This window comes from Salvelinus fontinalis, chromosome 36, assembly GCF_029448725.1.
Source record: "Salvelinus fontinalis isolate EN_2023a chromosome 36, ASM2944872v1, whole genome shotgun sequence".
Taxonomy (NCBI): domain Eukaryota; kingdom Metazoa; phylum Chordata; class Actinopteri; order Salmoniformes; family Salmonidae; genus Salvelinus; species Salvelinus fontinalis.
The window spans coordinates 18,505,510-18,529,389 of record NC_074700.1 but is presented as its reverse complement, the minus strand read 5'-3'; the positions used below and the strand labels follow the sequence as shown (position 1 = coordinate 18,529,389).

General features: G+C 40.6%; 12 non-coding genes across 12 annotated transcripts; all 12 read left to right on the top strand.

The window, feature by feature from the left end:
- The first annotated feature begins 1,628 nt into the window (after positions 1-1,628).
- trnad-guc (transfer RNA aspartic acid (anticodon GUC)) lies at positions 1,629-1,700 on the top strand. The gene has a single exon. It is a non-coding gene; the product is annotated as a tRNA-Asp (tRNA).
- An 864-nt stretch (positions 1,701-2,564) lies between these two features.
- trnan-guu (transfer RNA asparagine (anticodon GUU)) lies at positions 2,565-2,638 on the top strand. The gene has a single exon. It is a non-coding gene; the product is annotated as a tRNA-Asn (tRNA).
- A 2,026-nt stretch (positions 2,639-4,664) lies between these two features.
- trnad-guc (transfer RNA aspartic acid (anticodon GUC)) lies at positions 4,665-4,736 on the top strand. The gene has a single exon. It is a non-coding gene; the product is annotated as a tRNA-Asp (tRNA).
- Positions 4,737-5,600: 864 nt separating this feature from the next.
- On the top strand, positions 5,601-5,674 carry trnan-guu (transfer RNA asparagine (anticodon GUU)). The gene has a single exon. It is a non-coding gene; the product is annotated as a tRNA-Asn (tRNA).
- Positions 5,675-7,700: 2,026 nt separating this feature from the next.
- Positions 7,701-7,772, top strand: trnad-guc (transfer RNA aspartic acid (anticodon GUC)). The gene has a single exon. It is a non-coding gene; the product is annotated as a tRNA-Asp (tRNA).
- An 864-nt stretch (positions 7,773-8,636) lies between these two features.
- Positions 8,637-8,710, top strand: trnan-guu (transfer RNA asparagine (anticodon GUU)). The gene has a single exon. It is a non-coding gene; the product is annotated as a tRNA-Asn (tRNA).
- Positions 8,711-10,764: 2,054 nt separating this feature from the next.
- trnad-guc (transfer RNA aspartic acid (anticodon GUC)) lies at positions 10,765-10,836 on the top strand. The gene has a single exon. It is a non-coding gene; the product is annotated as a tRNA-Asp (tRNA).
- Positions 10,837-11,700: 864 nt separating this feature from the next.
- On the top strand, positions 11,701-11,774 carry trnan-guu (transfer RNA asparagine (anticodon GUU)). The gene has a single exon. It is a non-coding gene; the product is annotated as a tRNA-Asn (tRNA).
- A 2,051-nt stretch (positions 11,775-13,825) lies between these two features.
- trnad-guc (transfer RNA aspartic acid (anticodon GUC)) lies at positions 13,826-13,897 on the top strand. The gene has a single exon. It is a non-coding gene; the product is annotated as a tRNA-Asp (tRNA).
- An 864-nt stretch (positions 13,898-14,761) lies between these two features.
- On the top strand, positions 14,762-14,835 carry trnan-guu (transfer RNA asparagine (anticodon GUU)). The gene has a single exon. It is a non-coding gene; the product is annotated as a tRNA-Asn (tRNA).
- Positions 14,836-16,877: 2,042 nt separating this feature from the next.
- Positions 16,878-16,949, top strand: trnad-guc (transfer RNA aspartic acid (anticodon GUC)). Its single transcript has one exon. It is a non-coding gene; the product is annotated as a tRNA-Asp (tRNA).
- Positions 16,950-18,237: 1,288 nt separating this feature from the next.
- On the top strand, positions 18,238-18,311 carry trnan-guu (transfer RNA asparagine (anticodon GUU)). Its single transcript has one exon. It is a non-coding gene; the product is annotated as a tRNA-Asn (tRNA).
- Positions 18,312-23,880: the final 5,569 nt, after the last annotated feature.

Sequence of the window (23,880 nt, the reverse complement as noted above, 5' to 3'; positions counted from 1 at the left end):
GTTAAACAAATCAACATTTTTTTATATTTGAGATTCTTCAAAGTAGCCACCCTTTGCCTTGATGACAGCTTTGCACACTCTTGGCATTCTCTCAACCAGCTTCATGAGACATTCACCTGGAATGCCTTTCAATTAACAGGTGTGCCTTGTCAGAAGTTAATTTGTGTAATTTCTTTCCTTCGTAATTCGTTTCAGCCAATCAGTTGTGTTGTGACAAGGTAGGGTTGGAATACAGAAGATAGCCCTATTTGGTAAAAGACCAAGTCAATATTATGGCAAGAACAGCTCAAATAAGCAAAGAGAAACGACGGTACAAATGAATGTATTTTGTCTCGTTGTTTAAAGTGTGCGCAGGACTTGTTTGTAGAAAAATGTTGGTATCGTGTTTATTAGTGTAACAGTATAACTTTAGACCGTCCCCTCGCCCCGACCCGGGCGCGAACAGGGGACCCTCTGCACACATAAACAACGGTCGCCCACGAAGCATCGTTAGCCATCGCTCCACAAAAGCCGCGGTCCTTGCAGAGCAAGGGGCAACACTACATCTAGGTTTCAGAGCAAGTGACGTAACTGATTGAAACGCTACTAGCGCGTACCCGCTAACTAGCTAGTCATTTCACATCCGTTACACTCACCCCCCTTTCAACCTCCCCCTTTTCCGCAGCAAGCAGTGATCCGGGTCAACAGCATCAATGTAACAGTATAACTTTAGTACGTCCCCTCGCCGGCGCGAACCAGGGAGCCTCTGCACACATCAACAACTGACACCCACGAAGCGTCGTTACCCATCGCTCCACAAAAGCCACGGCCCTTGCAAAGCAAGGGGCAACATTACTTTTAGGTTTCAGAGCAAGTGACGTAACTGATTGAAACGCTACTAGCGCTTACCCGCTAACTAGCTAGCCATTTCACATCCGTTACATTAGGGATGGGCATTTGAAATGATTTCACTAATCGGATAATATGACATTATTTCTGCTATCAGGATAGTGGACATTCAAAAAACGCAGATAAAAATAACACTTGACAAGTCAGAATACCACAACGGAAAGGATGCAATTCTCCAGTAGTTTTTGGCTAGCAGTAACGGTGAAAGAGAAGTCTGATTTTTACTATGATTGATGGATTCTGTTTGAAATGACTTTTCTGGAGAGTGTTTTGCATTGCTCTAGGTCAGGTGTTGTGGAGCCTTGGCTATGTACTCGACAGTAATTGCTATTTGAAGTGTAGAAAATAGGTTGTCAGAGTTGACTGGAGGACTAAATGCGCTAGCTCAATGCACGTCATCAAAACAAAAATCAACAGTTCAACTGTTGTTTTATTAAATAAAGAATTTCAATTGTCACGGTATATCCCTGTATGTAATAATGTCTCAATGATCATTTAATTTAGAAAAAACGTTTTCATTGTTAAAATAGGCCCCCCCCCCCAAAAAAGGTCAAGAAAAATGAACACGCACACAAGTAATGGAATACTGAGGTCCGTTCGGATATTTGAATATTCAAATAACCGTGATCGTCTGTTGTGTGTGTAGGCGTGTCTAAATGTGTACTTATGTTGACAACGAAGGGGACGCTGTTGGTTTAACGGAACTGATCTGCATAGGTAGAATTCCAGCACACACTCAGTCCTCGTTAGTATAGTGGTCAGTATCCCCGCCTGTCACGCGGGAGACCGGGGTTCAATTCCCCGACGGGGAGTAAAGCATTTTATTTTCCTCTTACTTTTTTCTGCCTGTGAGAGAAGCCTCATTGTAAAATCACGTTCAGTACTTGTCTTTACTCCACTATAGCTACTCTACATTGTCGTTTAACCCACTTGTAAAAGGGATGGTGGTGGCAAAGGTCTGTTGTTTTATTACTGTAGATCTTGACCGTTCTGTTTTGAAAATATAAATCTCACTCAAAGGACCATATATCATTGTTATCCATCTGGCTAAGGGACCTTCAATTAACAATCTATAATAGATTACCACAGTATGAGTCATAATACCCATAAAACCTAGCAGTCAAACATAAAATGGCTACAATCGTTTTTCGACCATACATTTTTCCCAAAGGGGATTTTGGTAACACTTCAAATTAGGTGGGTGTTTTGCGTAAGCTTGCCCCGGCGTGCCATTTTTATAACCGTGTAAATTTCTCCCAGACAAGGTGACTTTCATGAATATATTCACTTGTATTTACCCAGGCCAAAATGAAATAGAGGCGTCACTACAGACACCCTGGTTTGAATCCAGACTGTATCACAACTGGCTGTGGTTTGTGAGTCCCATAGGGCGGCGCACAATTGGCCCAGCGTCGTCCGGATTTGGCCGGTGTAGGCCTTCATTGGTTTTGATAGCATTTAAAGATAAAATAAATCTTTAAGATAAACCATGTAGTATATACGTCTGTTCAGATCTGGATGTTACCCCTCTGTTTTGCCATACAATTATGACTGAAAGCTGAATATTTCCCTGTCTGGATAAGATAGTAGAATTTTTGCAACCATGTAACGGCGGAGTGATTTCCATCAAATGAACGGGGTCCTTGTTCCACGTGTGTCCACTGCCTAGCAGCTTAGTCTCTGTGGCGCAATTGGTTAGCGCGTTAGACTGTTAATCTAAAGGTTGGTGGTTCAAGCCCACCCAGGGACGAGTGTTTTCTAGTTGTTGAGCTCCGTGATGTAAGAAGACATTCCTGGAGTGTAAGTAAATTGGATTCCGTGTGTGACTGACTTGTCCTGTATTCTGTTTTTAGACGTGATTGGTGACTTGTTGAATGTAAAAGACGAGGAGTATGATATTTTACATCCTTGTAAAATGGCCTGTGATCATCAGTTGCTGAATAGCTTCACCATATATCGAAACTCCATATCGAATTATATATATATATATATATATATATACACATACAGTACCAGCCAATAGTTTGGACACACCTCCTCATTCATGGGTTTTTCTTTATTTTGACTATTTTCTACATTGTAGAATAATAGTGAAGACATAAAAACTATGAAATAACACATATGGAATCATGTAGTAACCAAAAAAGTGTTAAACAAATCAACATTTTTTTATATTTGAGATTCTTCAAAGTAGCCACCCTTTGCCTTGATGACAGCTTTGCACACTCTTGGCATTCTCTCAACCAGCTTCATGAGACATTCACCTGGAATGCCTTTCAATTAACAGGTGTGCCTTGTCAGAAGTTAATTTGTGTAATTTCTTTCCTTCGTAATTCGTTTCAGCCAATCAGTTGTGTTGTGACAAGGTAGGGTTGGAATACAGAAGATAGCCCTATTTGGTAAAAGACCAAGTCAATATTATGGCAAGAACAGCTCAAATAAGCAAAGAGAAACGACGGTACAAATGAATGTATTTTGTCTCGTTGTTTAAAGTGTGCGCAGGACTTGTTTGTAGAAAAATGTTGGTATCGTGTTTATTAGTGTAACAGTATAACTTTAGACCGTCCCCTCGCCCCGACCCGGGCGCGAACAGGGGACCCTCTGCACACATAAACAACGGTCGCCCACGAAGCATCGTTAGCCATCGCTCCACAAAAGCCGCGGTCCTTGCAGAGCAAGGGGCAACACTACATCTAGGTTTCAGAGCAAGTGACGTAACTGATTGAAACGCTACTAGCGCGTACCCGCTAACTAGCTAGTCATTTCACATCCGTTACACTCACCCCCCTTTCAACCTCCCCCTTTTCCGCAGCAAGCAGTGATCCGGGTCAACAGCATCAATGTAACAGTATAACTTTAGTACGTCCCCTCGCCGGCGCGAACCAGGGAGCCTCTGCACACATCAACAACTGACACCCACGAAGCGTCGTTACCCATCGCTCCACAAAAGCCACGGCCCTTGCAAAGCAAGGGGCAACATTACTTTTAGGTTTCAGAGCAAGTGACGTAACTGATTGAAACGCTACTAGCGCTTACCCGCTAACTAGCTAGCCATTTCACATCCGTTACATTAGGGATGGGCATTTGAAATGATTTCACTAATCGGATAATATGACATTATTTCTGCTATCAGGATAGTGGACATTCAAAAAACGCAGATAAAAATAACACTTGACAAGTCAGAATACCACAACGGAAAGGATGCAATTCTCCAGTAGTTTTTGGCTAGCAGTAACGGTGAAAGAGAAGTCTGATTTTTACTATGATTGATGGATTCTGTTTGAAATGACTTTTCTGGAGAGTGTTTTGCATTGCTCTAGGTCAGGTGTTGTGGAGCCTTGGCTATGTACTCGACAGTAATTGCTATTTGAAGTGTAGAAAATAGGTTGTCAGAGTTGACTGGAGGACTAAATGCGCTAGCTCAATGCACGTCATCAAAACAAAAATCAACAGTTCAACTGTTGTTTTATTAAATAAAGAATTTCAATTGTCACGGTATATCCCTGTATGTAATAATGTCTCAATGATCATTTAATTTAGAAAAAACGTTTTCATTGTTAAAATAGGCCCCCCCCCCCAAAAAAGGTCAAGAAAAATGAACACGCACACAAGTAATGGAATACTGAGGTCCGTTCGGATATTTGAATATTCAAATAACCGTGATCGTCTGTTGTGTGTGTAGGCGTGTCTAAATGTGTACTTATGTTGACAACGAAGGGGACGCTGTTGGTTTAACGGAACTGATCTGCATAGGTAGAATTCCAGCACACACTCAGTCCTCGTTAGTATAGTGGTCAGTATCCCCGCCTGTCACGCGGGAGACCGGGGTTCAATTCCCCGACGGGGAGTAAAGCATTTTATTTTCCTCTTACTTTTTTCTGCCTGTGAGAGAAGCCTCATTGTAAAATCACGTTCAGTACTTGTCTTTACTCCACTATAGCTACTCTACATTGTCGTTTAACCCACTTGTAAAAGGGATGGTGGTGGCAAAGGTCTGTTGTTTTATTACTGTAGATCTTGACCGTTCTGTTTTGAAAATATAAATCTCACTCAAAGGACCATATATCATTGTTATCCATCTGGCTAAGGGACCTTCAATTAACAATCTATAATAGATTACCACAGTATGAGTCATAATACCCATAAAACCTAGCAGTCAAACATAAAATGGCTACAATCGTTTTTCGACCATACATTTTTCCCAAAGGGGATTTTGGTAACACTTCAAATTAGGTGGGTGTTTTGCGTAAGCTTGCCCCGGCGTGCCATTTTTATAACCGTGTAAATTTCTCCCAGACAAGGTGACTTTCATGAATATATTCACTTGTATTTACCCAGGCCAAAATGAAATAGAGGCGTCACTACAGACACCCTGGTTTGAATCCAGACTGTATCACAACTGGCTGTGGTTTGTGAGTCCCATAGGGCGGCGCACAATTGGCCCAGCGTCGTCCGGATTTGGCCGGTGTAGGCCTTCATTGGTTTTGATAGCATTTAAAGATAAAATAAATCTTTAAGATAAACCATGTAGTATATACGTCTGTTCAGATCTGGATGTTACCCCTCTGTTTTGCCATACAATTATGACTGAAAGCTGAATATTTCCCTGTCTGGATAAGATAGTAGAATTTTTGCAACCATGTAACGGCGGAGTGATTTCCATCAAATGAACGGGGTCCTTGTTCCACGTGTGTCCACTGCCTAGCAGCTTAGTCTCTGTGGCGCAATTGGTTAGCGCGTTAGACTGTTAATCTAAAGGTTGGTGGTTCAAGCCCACCCAGGGACGAGTGTTTTCTAGTTGTTGAGCTCCGTGATGTAAGAAGACATTCCTGGAGTGTAAGTAAATTGGATTCCGTGTGTGACTGACTTGTCCTGTATTCTGTTTTTAGACGTGATTGGTGACTTGTTGAATGTAAAAGACGAGGAGTATGATATTTTACATCCTTGTAAAATGGCCTGTGATCATCAGTTGCTGAATAGCTTCACCATATATCGAAACTCCATATCGAATTATATATATATATATATATATATATACACATACAGTACCAGCCAATAGTTTGGACACACCTCCTCATTCATGGGTTTTTCTTTATTTTGACTATTTTCTACATTGTAGAATAATAGTGAAGACATAAAAACTATGAAATAACACATATGGAATCATGTAGTAACCAAAAAAGTGTTAAACAAATCAACATTTTTTTATATTTGAGATTCTTCAAAGTAGCCACCCTTTGCCTTGATGACAGCTTTGCACACTCTTGGCATTCTCTCAACCAGCTTCATGAGACATTCACCTGGAATGCCTTTCAATTAACAGGTGTGCCTTGTCAGAAGTTAATTTGTGTAATTTCTTTCCTTCGTAATTCGTTTCAGCCAATCAGTTGTGTTGTGACAAGGTAGGGTTGGAATACAGAAGATAGCCCTATTTGGTAAAAGACCAAGTCAATATTATGGCAAGAACAGCTCAAATAAGCAAAGAGAAACGACGGTACAAATGAATGTATTTTGTCTCGTTGTTTAAAGTGTGCGCAGGACTTGTTTGTAGAAAAATGTTGGTATCGTGTTTATTAGTGTAACAGTATAACTTTAGACCGTCCCCTCGCCCCGACCCGGGCGCGAACAGGGGACCCTCTGCACACATAAACAACGGTCGCCCACGAAGCATCGTTAGCCATCGCTCCACAAAAGCCACGGTCCTTGCAGAGCAAGGGGCAACACTACATCTAGGTTTCAGAGCAAGTGACGTAACTGATTGAAACGCTACTAGCGCGTACCCGCTAACTAGCTAGTCATTTCACATCCGTTACACTCACCCCCCTTTCAACCTCCCCCTTTTCCGCAGCAAGCAGTGATCCGGGTCAACAGCATCAATGTAACAGTATAACTTTAGTACGTCCCCTCGCCGGCGCGAACCAGGGAGCCTCTGCACACATCAACAACTGACACCCACGAAGCGTCGTTACCCATCGCTCCACAAAAGCCACGGCCCTTGCAAAGCAAGGGGCAACATTACTTTTAGGTTTCAGAGCAAGTGACGTAACTGATTGAAACGCTACTAGCGCTTACCCGCTAACTAGCTAGCCATTTCACATCCGTTACATTAGGGATGGGCATTTGAAATGATTTCACTAATCGGATAATATGACATTATTTCTGCTATCAGGATAGTGGACATTCAAAAAACGCAGATAAAAATAACACTTGACAAGTCAGAATACCACAACGGAAAGGATGCAATTCTCCAGTAGTTTTTGGCTAGCAGTAACGGTGAAAGAGAAGTCTGATTTTTACTATGATTGATGGATTCTGTTTGAAATGACTTTTCTGGAGAGTGTTTTGCATTGCTCTAGGTCAGGTGTTGTGGAGCCTTGGCTATGTACTCGACAGTAATTGCTATTTGAAGTGTAGAAAATAGGTTGTCAGAGTTGACTGGAGGACTAAATGCGCTAGCTCAATGCACGTCATCAAAACAAAAATCAACAGTTCAACTGTTGTTTTATTAAATAAAGAATTTCAATTGTCACGGTATATCCCTGTATGTAATAATGTCTCAATGATCATTTAATTTAGAAAAAACGTTTTCATTGTTAAAATAGGCCCCCCCCCCCAAAAAAGGTCAAGAAAAATGAACACGCACACAAGTAATGGAATACTGAGGTCCGTTCGGATATTTGAATATTCAAATAACCGTGATCGTCTGTTGTGTGTGTAGGCGTGTCTAAATGTGTACTTATGTTGACAACGAAGGGGACGCTGTTGGTTTAACGGAACTGATCTGCATAGGTAGAATTCCAGCACACACTCAGTCCTCGTTAGTATAGTGGTCAGTATCCCCGCCTGTCACGCGGGAGACCGGGGTTCAATTCCCCGACGGGGAGTAAAGCATTTTATTTTCCTCTTACTTTTTTCTGCCTGTGAGAGAAGCCTCATTGTAAAATCACGTTCAGTACTTGTCTTTACTCCACTATAGCTACTCTACAGTGTCGTTTAACCCACTTGTAAAAGGGATGGTGGTGGCAAAGGTCTGTTGTTTTATTACTGTAGATCTTGACCGTTCTGTTTTGAAAATATAAATCTCACTCAAAGGACCATATATCATTGTTATCCATCTGGCTAAGGGACCTTCAATTAACAATCTATAATAGATTACCACAGTATGAGTCATAATACCCATAAAACCTAGCAGTCAAACATAAAATGGCTACAATCGTTTTTCGACCATACATTTTTCCCAATGGGGATTTTGGTAACACTTCAAATTAGGTGGGTGTTTTGCGTAAGCTTGCCCCGGCGTGCCATTTTTATAACCGTGTAAATTTCTCCCAGACAAGGTGACTTTCATGAATATATTCACTTGTATTTACCCAGGCCAAAATGAAATAGAGGCGTCACTACAGACACCCTGGTTTGAATCCAGACTGTATCACAACTGGCTGTGGTTTGTGAGTCCCATAGGGCGGCGCACAATTGGCCCAGCGTCGTCTGGATTTGGCCGGTGTAGGCCTTCATTGGTTTTGATAGCATTTAAAGATAAAATAAATCTTTAAGATAAACCATGTAGTATATACGTCTGTTCAGATCTGGATGTTACCCCTCTGTTTTGCCATACAATTATGACTGAAAGCTGAATATTTCCCTGTCTGGATAAGATAGTAGAATTTTTGCAACCATGTAACGGCGGAGTGATTTCCATCAAATGAACGGGGTCCTTGTTCCACGTGTGTCCACTGCCTAGCAGCTTAGTCTCTGTGGCGCAATTGGTTAGCGCGTTAGACTGTTAATCTAAAGGTTGGTGGTTCAAGCCCACCCAGGGACGAGTGTTTTCTAGTTGTTGAGCTCCGTGATGTAAGAAGACATTCCTGGAGTGTAAGTAAATTGGATTCCGTGTGTGACTGACTTGTCCTGTATTCTGTTTTTAGACGTGATTGGTGACTTGTTGAATGTAAAAGACGAGGAGTATGATATTTTACATCCTTGTAAAATGGCCTGTGATCATCAGTTGCTGAATAGCTTCACCATATATCGAAACTCCATATCGAATTATATATATATATATATATATATATATATATATATATATATATATATATATATACACATACAGTACCAGCCAATAGTTTGGACACACCTCCTCATTCAAGGGTTTTTCTTTATTTTGACTATTTTCTACATTGTAGAATAATAGTGAAGACATAAAAACTATGAAATAACACATATGGAATCATGTAGTAACCAAAAAAGTGTTAAACAAATCAACATTTTTTTATATTTGAGATTCTTCAAAGTAGCCACCCTTTGCCTTGATGACAGCTTTGCACACTCTTGGCATTCTCTCAACCAGCTTCATGAGACATTCACCTGGAATGCCTTTCAATTAACAGGTGTGCCTTGTCAGAAGTTAATTTGTGTAATTTCTTTCCTTCGTAATTCGTTTCAGCCAATCAGTTGTGTTGTGACAAGGTAGGGTTGGAATACAGAAGATAGCCCTATTTGGTAAAAGACCAAGTCAATATTATGGCAAGAACAGCTCAAATAAGCAAAGAGAAACGACGGTACAAATGAATGTATTTTGTCTCGTTGTTTAAAGTGTGCACAGGACTTGTTTGTAGAAAAATGTTGGTATCGTGTTTATTAGTGTAACAGTATAACTTTAGACCGTCCCCTCGCCCCGACCCGGGCGCGAACAGGGGACCCTCTGCACACATAAACAACGGTCGCCCACGAAGCATCGTTAGCCATTGCTCCACAAAAGCCGCGGTCCTTGCAGAGCAAGGGGCAACACTACATCTAGGTTTCAGAGCAAGTGACGTAACTGATTGAAACGCTACTAGCGCGTACCCGCTAACTAGCTAGTCATTTCACATCCGTTACACTCACCCCCCTTTCAACCTCCCCCTTTTCCGCAGCAAGCAGTGATCCGGGTCAACAGCATCAATGTAACAGTATAACTTTAGTACGTCCCCTCGCCGGCGCGAACCAGGGAGCCTCTGCACACATCAACAACTGACACCCACGAAGCGTCGTTACCCATCGCTCCACAAAAGCCACGGCCCTTGCAAAGCAAGGGGCAACATTACTTTTAGGTTTCAGAGCAAGTGACGTAACTGATTGAAACGCTACTAGCGCTTACCCGCTAACTAGCTAGCCATTTCACATCCGTTACATTAGGGATGGGCATTTGAAATGATTTCACTAATCGGATAATATGACATTATTTCTGCTATCAGGATAGTGGACATTCAAAAAACGCAGATAAAAATAACACTTGACAAGTCAGAATACCACAACGGAAAGGATGCAATTCTCCAGTAGTTTTTGGCTAGCAGTAACGGTGAAAGAGAAGTCTGATTTTTACTATGATTGATGGATTCTGTTTGAAATGACTTTTCTGGAGAGTGTTTTGCATTGCTCTGGGTCAGGTGTTGTGGAGCCTTGGCTATGTACTCGACAGTAATTGCTATTTGAAGTGTAGAAAATAGGTTGTCAGAGTTGACTGGAGGACTAAATGCGCTAGCTCAATGCACGTCATCAAAACAAAAATCAACAGTTCAACTGTTGTTTTATTAAATAAAGAATTTCAATTGTCACGGTATATCCCTGTATGTAATAATGTCTCAATGATCATTTAATTTAGAAAAAACGTTTTCATTGTTAAAATAGGCCCACCCCCCCAAAAAAGGTCAAGAAAAATGAACACGCACACAAGTAATGGAATACTGAGGTCCGTTCGGATATTTGAATATTCAAATAACCGTGATCGTCTGTTGTGTGTGTAGGCGTGTCTAAATGTGTACTTATGTTGACAACGAAGGGGACGCTGTTGGTTTAACGGAACTGATCTGCATAGGTAGAATTCCAGCACACACTCAGTCCTCGTTAGTATAGTGGTCAGTATCCCCGCCTGTCACGCGGGAGACCGGGGTTCAATTCCCCGACGGGGAGTAAAGCATTTTATTTTCCTCTTACTTTTTTCTGCCTGTGAGAGAAGCCTCATTGTAAAATCACGTTCAGTACTTGTCTTTACTCCACTATAGCTACTCTACAGTGTCGTTTAACCCACTTGTAAAAGGGATGGTGGTGGCAAAGGTCTGTTGTTTTATTACTGTAGATCTTGACCGTTCTGTTTTGAAAATATAAATCTCACTCAAAGGACCATATATCATTGTTATCCATCTGGCTAAGGGACCTTCAATTAACAATCTATAATAGATTACCACAGTATGAGTCATAATACCCATAAAACCTAGCAGTCAAACATAAAATGGTTACAATCGTTTTTCGACCATACATTTTTCCCAAAGGGGATTTTGGTAACACTTCAAATTAGGTGGGTGTTTTGCGTAAGCTTGCCCCGGCGTGCCATTTTTATAACCGTGTAAATTTCTCCCAGACAAGGTGACTTTCATGAATATATTCACTTGTATTTACCCAGGCCAAAATGAAATAGAGGCGTCACTACAGACACCCTGGTTTGAATCCAGACTGTATCACAACTGGCTGTGGTTTGTGAGTCCCATAGGGCGGCGCACAATTGGCCCAGCGTCGTCCGGATTTGGCCGGTGTAGGCCTTCATTGGTTTTGATAGCATTTAAAGATAAAATAAATCTTTAAGATAAACCATGTAGTATATACGTCTGTTCAGATCTGGATGTTACCCCTCTGTTTTGCCATACAATTATGACTGAAAGCTGAATATTTCCCTGTCTGGATAAGATAGTAGAATTTTTGCAACCATGTAACGGCGGAGTGATTTCCATCAAATGAACGGGGTCCTTGTTCCACGTGTGTCCACTGCCTAGCAGCTTAGTCTCTGTGGCGCAATTGGTTAGCGCGTTAGACTGTTAATCTAAAGGTTGGTGGTTCAAGCCCACCCAGGGACGAGTGTTTTCTAGTTGTTGAGCTCCGTGATGTAAGAAGACATTCCTGGAGTGTAAGTAAATTGGATTCCGTGTGTGACTGACTTGTCCTGTATTCTGTTTTTAGACGTGATTGGTGACTTGTTGAATGTAAAAGATGAGGAGTATGATATTTTACATCCTTGTAAAATGGCCTGTGATCATCAGTTGCTGAATAGCTTCACCATATATCGAAACTCCATATCGAGTTATATATATATATATATATATATATATATATATATATATATATATACATACACACATACAGTACCAGCCAATAGTTTGGACACACCTCCTCATTCAAGGGTTTTCTTTATTTTGACTATTTTCTACATTGTAGAATAATAGTGAAGACATAAAAACTATGAAATAACACATATGGAATCATGTCGTAACCAAAAAAGTGTTAAACAAATCAACATTTTTTTATATTTTGAGATTCTTCAAAGTAGCCACCCTTTGCCTTGATGACAGCTTTGCACACTCTTGGCATTCTCTCAACCAGCTTCATGAGACATTCACCTGGAATGCCTTTCAATTAACAGGTGTGCCTTGTCAGAAGTTAATTTGTGTAATTTCTTTCCTTCGTAATTCGTTTCAGCCAATCAGTTGTGTTGTGACAAGGTAGGGTTGGAATACAGAAGATAGCCCTATTTGGTAAAAGACCAAGTCAATATTATGGCAAGAACAGCTCAAATAAGCAAAGAGAAACGACGGTACAAATGAATGTATTTTGACTCGTTGTTTAAAGTGTGCGCAGGACTTGTTTGTAGAAAAATGTTGGCATCGTGTTTATTAGTGTAACAGTATAACTTTAGACCGTCCCCTCGCCCCGACCCGGGCGCGAACAGGGGACCCTCTGCACACATAAACAACGGTCGCCCACGAAGCATCGTTAGCCATCGCTCCACAAAAGCCGCGGTCCTTGCAGAGCAAGGGGCAACACTACATCTAGGTTTCAGAGCAAGTGACGTAACTGATTGAAACGCTACTAGCGCGTACCCGCTAACTAGCTAGTCATTTCACATCCGTTACACTCACCCCCCTTTCAACCTCCCCCTTTTCCGCAGCAAGCAGTGATCCGGGTCAACAGCATCAATGTAACAGTATAACTTTAGTACGTCCCCTCGCCGGCGCGAACCAGGGAGCCTCTGCACACATCAACAACTGACACCCACGAAGCGTCGTTACCCATCGCTCCACAAAAGCCACGGCCCTTGCAAAGCAAGGGGCAACATTACTTTTAGGTTTCAGAGCAAGTGACGTAACTGATTGAAACGCTACTAGCGCTTACCCGCTAACTAGCTAGCCATTTCACATCCGTTACATTAGGGATGGGCATTTGAAATGATTTCACTAATCGGATAATATGACATTATTTCTGCTATCAGGATAGTGGACATTCAAAAAACACAGATAAAAATAACACTTGACAAGTCAGAATACCACAACGGAAAGGATGCAATTCTCCAGTAGTTTTTGGCTAGCAGTAACGGTGAAAGAGAAGTCTGATTTTTACTATGATTGATGGATTCTGTTTGAAATGACTTTTCTGGAGAGTGTTTTGCATTGCTCTGGGTCAGGTGTTGTGGAGCCTTGGCTATGTACTCGACAGTAATTGCTATTTGAAGTGTAGAAAATAGGTTGTCAGAGTTGACTGGAGGACTAAATGCGCTAGCTCAATGCACGTCATCAAAACAAAAATCAACAGTTCAACTGTTGTTTTATTAAATAAAGAATTTCAATTGTCACGGTATATCCCTGTATGTAATAATGTCTCAATGATCATTTAATTTAGAAAAAACGTTTTCATTGTTAAAATAGGCCCACCCCCCCAAAAAAGGTCAAGAAAAATGAACACGCACACAAGTAATGGAATACTGAGTCCGTTCGGATATTTGAATATTCAAATAACCGTGATCGTCTGTTGTGTGTGTAGGCGTGTCTAAATGTGTACTTATGTTGACAACGAAGGGGACGCTGTTGGTTTAACGGAACTGATCTGCATAGGTAGAATTCCAGCACACACTCAGTCCTCGTTAGTATAGTGGTCAGTATCCCCGCCTGTCACGCGGGAGACCGGGGTTCAATTCCCCGACGGGGAGTAAAGCATTTTATTTTCCTCTTACTTTTTTCTGCCTGTGAGAGAAGCCTCATTGTAAAATCACGTTCAGTACTTGTCTTTACTCCACTATAGCTACTCTACAGTGTCGTTTAACCCACTTGTAAAAGGGATGGTGGTGGCAAAGGTCTGTTGTTTTATTACTGTAGATCTTGACCGTTCTGTTTTGAAAATATAAATCTCACTCAAAGGACCATATATCATTGTTATCCATCTGGCTAAGGGACCTTCAATTAACAATCTATAATAGATTACCACAGTATGAGTCATAATACCCATAAAACCTAGCAGTCAAACATAAAATGGTTACAATCGTTTTTCGACCATACATTTTTCCCAAAGGGGATTTTGGTAACACTTCAAATTAGGTGGGTGTTTTGCGTAAGCTTGCCCCGGCGTGCCATTTTTATAACCGTGTAAATTTCTCCCAGACAAGGTGACTTTCATGAATATATTCACTTGTATTTACCCAGGCCAAAATGAAATAGAGGCGTCACTACAGACACCCTGGTTTGAATCCAGACTGTATCACAACTGGCTGTGGTTTGTGAGTCCCATAGGGCGGCGCACAATTGGCCCAGCGTCGTCCGGATTTGGCCGGTGTAGGCCTTCATTGGTTTTGATAGCATTTAAAGATAAAATAAATCTTTAAGATAAACCATGTAGTATATACGTCTGTTCAGATCTGGATGTTACCCCTCTGTTTTGCCATACAATTATGACTGAAAGCTGAATATTTCCCTGTCTGGATAAGATAGTAGAATTTTTGCAACCATGTAACGGCGGAGTGATTTCCATCAAATGAACGGGGTCCTTGTTCCACGTGTGTCCACTGCCTAGCAGCTTAGTCTCTGTGGCGCAATTGGTTAGCGCGTTAGACTGTTAATCTAAAGGTTGGTGGTTCAAGCCCACCCAGGGACGAGTGTTTTCTAGTTGTTGAGCTCCGTGATGTAAGAAGACATTCCTGGAGTGTAAGTAAATTGGATTCCGTGTGTGACTGACTTGTCCTGTATTCTGTTTTTAGACGTGATTGGTGACTTGTTGAATGTAAAAGACGAGGAGTATGATATTTTACATCCTTGTAAAATGGCCTGTGATCATCAGTTGCTGAATAGCTTCACCATATATCGAAACTCCATATCGAATTATACATATATATATATATATGTATATATATATATATACATACACACATGCAGTACCAGCCAATAGTTTGGACACACCTCCTCATTCAAGGGTTTTTCTTTATTTTGACTATTTTCTACATTGTAGAATAATAGTGAAGACATAAAAACTATGAAATAACACATATGGAATCATGTAGTAACCAAAAAAGTGTTAAACAAATCAACATTTTTTATATTTGAGATTCTTCAAAGTAGCCACCCTTTGCCTTGATGACAGCTTTGCACACTCTTGGCATTCTCTCAACCAGCTTCATGAGACATTCACCTGGAATGCCTTTCAATTAACAGGTGTGCCTTGTCAGAAGTTAATTTGTGTAATTTCTTTCCTTCGTAATTCGTTTCAGCCAATCAGTTGTGTTGTGACAAGGTAGGGTTGGAATACAGAAGATAGCCCTATTTGGTAAAAGACCAAGTCAATATTATGGCAAGAACAGCTCAAATAAGCAAAGAGAAACGACGGTACAAATGAATGTATTTTGTCTCGTTGTTTAAAGTGTGCGCAGGACTTGTTTGTAGAAAAATGTTGGTATCGTGTTTATTAGTGTAACAGTATAACTTTAGACCGTCCCCTCGCCCCGACCCGGGCGCGAACAGGGGACCCTCTGCACACATAAACAACGGTCGCCCACGAAGCATCGTTAGCCATCGCTCCACAAAAGCCGCGGTCCTTGCAGAGCAAGGGGCAACACTACATCTAGGTTTCAGAGCAAGTGACGTAACTGATTGAAACGCTACTAGCGCGTACCCGCTAACTAGCTAGTCATTTCACATCCGTTACACTCACCCCCCTTTCAACCTCCCCCTTTTCCGCAGCAAGCAGTGATCCGGGTCAACAGCATCAATGTAACAGTATAACTTTAGTACGTCCCCTCGCCGGCGCGAACCAGGGAGCCTCTGCACACATCAACAACTGACACCCACGAAGCGTCGTTACCCATCGCTCCACAAAAGCCACGGCCCTTGCAAAGCAAGGGGCAACATTACTTTTAGGTTTCAGAGCAAGTGACGTAACTGATTGAAACGCTACTAGCGCTTACCCGCTAACTAGCTAGCCATTTCACATCCGTTACATTAGGGATGGGCATTTGAAATGATTTCACTAATCGGATAATATGACATTATTTCTGCTATCAGGATAGTGGACATTCAAAAAACGCAGATAAAAATAACACTTGACAAGTCAGAATACCACAACGGAAAGGATGCAATTCTCCAGTAGTTTTTGGCTAGCAGTAACGGTGAAAGAGAAGTCTGATTTTTACTATGATTGATGGATTCTGTTTGAAATGACTTTTCTGGAGAGTGTTTTGCATTGCTCTGGGTCAGGTGTTGTGGAGCCTTGGCTATGTACTCGACAGTAATTGCTATTTGAAGTGTAGAAAATAGGTTGTCAGAGTTGACTGGAGGACTAAATGCGCTAGCTCAATGCACGTCATCAAAACAAAAATCAACAGTTCAACTGTTGTTTTATTAAATAAAGAATTTCAATTGTCACGGTATATCCCTGTATGTAATAATGTCTCAATGATCATTTAATTTAGAAAAAACGTTTTCATTGTTAAAATAGGCCCACCCCCCCAAAAAAGGTCAAGAAAAATGAACACGCACACAAGTAATGGAATACTGAGTCCGTTCGGATATTTGAATATTCAAATAACCGTGATCGTCTGTTGTGTGTGTAGGCGTGTCTAAATGTGTACTTATGTTGACAACGAAGGGGACGCTGTTGGTTTAACGGAACTGATCTGCATAGGTAGAATTCCAGCACACACTCAGTCCTCGTTAGTATAGTGGTCAGTATCCCCGCCTGTCACGCGGGAGACCGGGGTTCAATTCCCCGACGGGGAGTAAAGCATTTTATTTTCCTCTTACTTTTTTCTGCCTGTGAGAGAAGCCTCATTGTAAAATCACGTTCAGTACTTGTCTTTACTCCACTATAGCTACTCTACAGTGTCGTTTAACCCACTTGTAAAAGGGATGGTGGTGGCAAAGGTCTGTTGTTTTATTACTGTAGATCTTGACCGTTCTGTTTTGAAAATATAAATCTCACTCAAAGGACCATATATCATTGTTATCCATCTGGCTAAGGGACCTTCAATTAACAATCTATAATAGATTACCACAGTATGAGTCATAATACCCATAAAACCTAGCAGTCAAACATAAAATGGTTACAATCGTTTTTCGACCATACATTTTTCCCAAAGGGGATTTTGGTAACACTTCAAATTAGGTGGGTGTTTTGCGTAAGCTTGCCCCGGCGTGCCATTTTTATAACCGTGTAAATTTCTCCCAGACAAGGTGACTTTCATGAATATATTCACTTGTATTTACCCAGGCCAAAATGAAATAGAGGCGTCACTACAGACACCCTGGTTTGAATCCAGACTGTATCACAACTGGCTGTGGTTTGGCCGGTGTAGGCCTTCATTGTAAATAAGAATTTGTTCTTAAGTGACTTGCCTAGTTACATTTTTAAAATAAATATGGATGAGATACAACCGAGAGTGGTGCGGTCTGCACTTGCAATGGTCACAGGAAATGAACGCTCTTATTTCATCCACACATCACTATTAGGTTATAATATTATACTTAAAAATCTACTGATTCATTATATGTGATTTATAATGTAATAGGGCAAAGAAAACAACGTTTTGGCATTACTTTCGTAGCACCCCTCTTGAATTGCCATGTTTTTCCCTACATTCTAGAGCAGTGAGTGGATAGCCCTATACTGTATAACTTTGTGAAATGTTGAAACAGTGTATAGAGTCAATTGAGAGACTTTGACGCTATATTTAGCGAGTATTCAGACCCTTCCAGCGTCTTTTATTGGTAAGAGGCTAACGAAAAATGATGCTACTTTTCAGGCTGCCTTGGGGAGTTTTGCCACCGGGAGTTTTTGGTTTTGATAGCATTTAAAGATAAAAGATATCTTTAAGATAAACCATGTAGTATATACGTCTGTTCAGATCTGGATGTTACCCCTCTGTTTTGCCATACAATTATGACTGAAAGCTGAATATTTCCCTGTCTGGATAAGATAGTAGAATTTTTGCAACCATGTAACGGCGGAGTGATTTCCATCAAATGAACGGGGTCCTTGTTCCACGTGTGTCCACTGCCTAGCAGTTTAGTCTCTGTGGCGCAATTGGTTAGCGCGTTAGACTGTTAATCTAAAGGTTGGTGGTTCAAGCCCACCCAGGGACGAGTGTTTTCTAGTCGTAGAGCTCTGTGATGTAAGAAGACATTCATGCAGTGTAAATTTGATTCCGTGTGTGACTGACTTGTCCTGTATTCTGTTTCTAGACGTGATTGGTGAGTTGTTGAATGTAAAAGACGAGGAGTATGATATTTTACATCCTTGTAAAATGGTTGTCAGTGGCCTGTGATCATCAGTTGCTGAATAGCTTCACCATATATCTATCAAATTGTATTGGTCACATACACGTGTTTAGCAGAGGTTATTGTGAGTGTACCGAAATGCTTGTGCTTCTAGTTCCGACAGTGTATTAATAACCTCTAACGCCTCACAAACCCGGATCCGGGAGCACCCCCATCACAAAAGCTGACTAGCATAGCCTAGCCTAAAGTTACAGGGATATCCTAAAATAAAATGTTCATGAAATCACAAGTCCAAGACACCAAATGAAAGATACAGATCTTGTGATTCAAGCCATCATCTCTGATTTTTAAAATGTTTTACAGGGAAGACACAAACCACGTTAGCAAAAGACACCACTCTCATACTCCACCATTTTCTTACTGCATCAGTAGCTATCACAAATTCGACCAAATAAAGATATAAATAGTCACTAACCAAGAAACAACCTCATCAGATGACAGTCTGATAACATATTTATTGTATAGCATAGGTTTTGTTAGAAAAATGTGCATATTTCAGGTATAAATCATAGTTTACAATTGCAGCCCCCATCACAACTTTCACTAAAATGACTAGAATAACTACAGAGACCATCGTGTATTAGCTAATTACTCATCATAAAACATTTCTTAAAAATACACAGCGTAGAGCAGATGAAAGACACAGATCTTGTGAATATAGCCAATATGTCAGATTTTCTAAGTGTTTTACAGCGAAAACACAATATAGCGTTATCTTAGCTTACTACAATAGTCAGTCACACAGTAGCATTGATTCAAGGCAAAAATAGCAATAACGTTATAAACCACCAAACGCTATTAATTTTTTCACTAACCTTCTCAGAATTCTTCAGATGACAGTCCTGTAACATCATATTACACAATTCATATAGAGTTGGTTCGAAAATGTGCATATTTAGCCTCACAATTCGTGGTTACACACCGTGATTAGTGGGCAAACAATCAAGCGATCTGTCCTGCGCCATCTTGGAAAGGCACCTACTCTTATCGAAAGCTATTCATAAACTTGACAAAAAAAATACAGGTTGGACAGCAATTGAAAGACAAATTAGTTCTCAAGGCAATCGCTGAGTTAGATTTTTTAAATTAACGTTATTAGACATACAGTGTGCGTTACAGCCAGACTAGTGCCGCAAAAATGGCGGACAAATACGTTTACATTTTTCTACATAAATACAGAATAACATCATAAATAGCTCTTACTTTTGGACGAGCTTCCATCAGAATCTTGGCGAAGTGGTCCTTTGTCCAAAAGAATTGTTGCTTGGTTGTAAAATGTTGTGTTCAAATTCGGAAGTAGCAGCTTACAAGTAGCTATAACAAACAGCATGCCCAAAACGTTATACTCAATACTAAGGAAATTCCGAAAATAGCAATATACTCGCATAAACTGATATAACTCGGTTTAAAATAACTTCGTTATGATGTTTCTAACACCTATAACGAATTAAATTACAGACGGATATATCTAAGGACGATAACTGAGCGTTCCAAAATGCCATCCTGAGGTCTTGCTTTGCGTAATGGCGAGCGTTGAAAAGATAGGTCCTCTCGCTCCTTGGCCTTTTATAAACTCTGGGAACTACGCAGAAAGTCCATTCCACTTCTCATTGGTTACTGACATCCAGGGGAAGGCGGGTGCAGTTCATGTCGAGCCATAGGATACAGACAGAGCTTTAAACTGATCCAAGAGCAGAGCCTAGTTTTCAGACCTTCGCAGTTCCTGTCATGGATTTTGCTGCAGAGAGAGTTCTGTTTCACCCACAGACATAATTCCAACGGTTTTAGAAACTAGAGAGTGTTTTCTATCCAGTAGTGAGAATAATATGCATATTGTACGAGCAAGAATTGAGTACGAGGCCGTTTACATTGGGTACACATTTGTGCTATGTCGAAATGGCACTCCCCTAGTGGCAAGAAGTATCTAACAAGTAATATCTAACAATTTCACAACATATACCCTATACACACAAATCTAAGTTAAGGAGTGGAATTAAGACTATGTAAATATAGGACGAGCAATGTCAGAGCGACATAGACTAAGATACAGTAGAATAGTATAGAATACAGTATATACATATGAGATGAGTAATGCAAGATATGTAAACATTATTAAAGTGACTAGTGTTCCATTTATTCAAGTGGATATGATTTCTAGTCAATGCCTATAGGCAGCAGACTCTAATGTGCTAGTGATGGCTGTTTTAACAGTGATGGCCTTGAGATAGAAGCTGTTTTTCAGTCTCTCGGTCCCAGCTTTGATGCATCTGTACTGACCTCGCCTTCTGGATGATAGTGGGGTGAACGGGCAGTGGCTCGAGTGGTTGTTGTCCTTGATGACCTTTTTGGCTTTCCTGTGACATCGGGTGCTGTAGGTGTCCTGGAGGGCAGGGAGTTTGCCAACGGTGATGCGTTGTGCATACCGCACCACCCTCTTGAGAGCCCTGAGGTTGTGGGTGGTGCAGTTAACCTACCAGGCGGTAATACAGCCCGACAGGATGCTCTCAATTGTGCATCTGTAAAGGTTGTGAGGGTTTTTAGTGACAAGACAAATTTCTTCAGCCTCCTGAGGTTGAAGAGGCGCTGTTGTGCCTTCTTCACCACACTGTCTGTGTGGGTGGACCATTTCAGTTTGTCAGTGATGTGTTACGCCAAGGAACTTAAAGCTTTCACCTTCTCCACTGTGGTCCCGTCAATGTGGATAGGGGGGTGCTCCCTCTGCTGTTTCCTGAAGTCTACGATCATTTCCTTTGTTTTGGGCCTCGAGCTTAGTGATGAGCTTGGCGGGTACTATGGTGTTGAATGCTGAGCTATAGTCAATGAATAGCATTCTTACATAGGTATTATTATTATGATTAGTATACCTTTATTTCAACAAGAAACACAGACTGAGACCAAGGTCTCTTTTACAGCTGGGCCCTGCATGTACATGTTTACACATACAGTTTAGGTACAATGATTAAAAAACTAAAGAAGACAAACAAAACGATCACAGATAATACAAAAGCATTTAAAATACAACAACATGTTACATTTACACATAGGTTATTCTACTAACAGCACAATAACTTGCATTACCCGAAACAGTTACAAGCAATACAAAAATAAAAATGCTCTAATAAATATTTAAAATGAGCAAGAGGGACAAGAGTCTCAAGTTTAAGTTTAGTCTGCAGGCTATTCCATAGGCAAGGAGCGTAACAGGAAAAGGCAGCTCCTAAAGCCCAACTCTGTGGAAATCGCATGGGCCTCAAGTGTAATCCATGCTTGAGATCTGGTTTTAGGAATTATAATTCTAATGTTGATGAGTGATGATAAATAAGAAGGTAGCTTATTCAGAAGTGCTTTATAGTCAAACACGAGAGCATGTTGTTCTCGTCTCACGGACAGCGAAGTCCAACCCACATTATGATATAAAACATAGTGGTGAGTTCTGTAGCTATTACCCGTAATAAACCTAAGTGCGCAATGAAAAGTAGCATCCAGCGATTTAAGTCTTGATGCCGTAGAATGCATGTAAATAATATCCCCATAATCTATAACAGACATAAAAGTAGCTTGCACAATTTGTCTTCTATTTGTAGAGGACAAGCATCTCCTGTTTCTATAGAGGAAGCCTAGCTTGATTTTTAGCCGTTTACAAAGTTCGTCAATATGCATTTTAAAAGACAGTTTATCATCCAACCATTGGATTGATTAATTCGAGAACCATCTAAGCTCATAAGTGCAAGTGTATTTACAACCAACTTTTTGAACCTATTAAAAATCATAAATGTGTTTTCTTTGCATTTAAAACAAGTTTCAGCTGTATAAAAGACCCTTGTAATATCTTAAAATCTGTCTCCAATAGTGATAATGCTTGGTCAGCCGTTGAAGCGATAGAGTACATGACAGTGTCATCAGCATATAAATGAATTTGACACTTTCTTATCTCATCACCGATATTGTTCATGTAGAGAGTGAACAGTAATGGACCAAGTATAGGACCTTGTGGGACCCCTTTATCCAACTCCAATAGCTCTGACTGGATGCCGTCGAATCTAACAGCCTGACTTCTATCATTTAGATAGTCATGAAACCAACAACAGGCATCCGATCCCAGTTCTATTGACGACAGTTTACCCAAAAGTATCGCATGGTCTACAGTGTCAAAAGCTTTAGATAAATCTATGAACAAGGCGGCACAGTACTTTCTATTATCTAGGGCATTAGTAATATAATTTACAACACGTACAGTGGCCGTAATAGTACTGTGTTTAGGTCTAAAGCCAGATTGATTACTAGAAAGAGTATTGTTAACAGTTAAAAAAGATTGTAGTTGCCTATTCACCAGTGACTCTAGAATTTTAGCCAAACAGGAGAGCTTAGAGATGGGCCGATAATTATCCAATTCACTACCATCACCTCCCTTGAGCAGTGGTAAAACAAAAGCTGTTTTCCAAGATTTAGGAATCTTTCCTACGACAAATGTTTGATAAAAAATATGCGTCACTACACCAGCAATAATAGGTGCCGCACACTTGAGTAAATATGGATCCAGATTGTCAGTGCCTAATGATTTCTTAGAATCTACAGCAGATAGTGCAGATAAGACCTCATCTTCTGTGACTTTTTGAAAATTAAAAACCGGCTTACTGTTTTCCACATCAGCTAAAGGCCGAGGGGCTGAAACAATAGACCGGTCAGGATCATGTTGGCCATTTTTTCTTTCAAAAAGAAAACCAGCAGAAATAAAATGCTTATTAAAAACATCACAAATTTCAGTTAGGTCACTGATGATCCCAGATTCCGATGTAATTTGCTTCGGCAGGGAAGTCAAGGAGTTTCTTAATTGAAGTGAGTTGACAGTTTTCCAGAATTTAGCGGGATCACCAGCAGACTGTCATAGCATCAAGAAAATACCTAGATTTTGCCTTTTTTATTCCTCCGGTCCATTTATTTCTCAATTACCTAAAAAGCAGCCAATCAGCTGTTTCGCCAGTTTTCCTCGCCAAGGCCCATGCTTGATTCTTTAGCAGAAAAGGGATTTTCAAATCACAGGAGAACCAAGGATTAGTTCGATTTTTTACCCTAAATCGCTTTAACGGGGCGTGTTTATCAGCCATGAAGGTAAAAATAGATGAAAAGAAAGAGAAGGCTAAAACTGGGTCCATTATGCAGTTTACGGATAAAAGCTCTGAATAATAAAGGTCATGGATAAAGGCTTGCTCTGAGAAGTGTTTATAATTTCTCTTTAGAATTATACGTGGGTCAGGGTTTTTTAGCCTAGTATCTCTGATATATGCAATAGGGCACTGGTCGCTGATGTCATTAGCAAATAACCCACTAGCTATATATTTGTGAGGTGTATTTGTTAAGATAAGGTCTATTAATG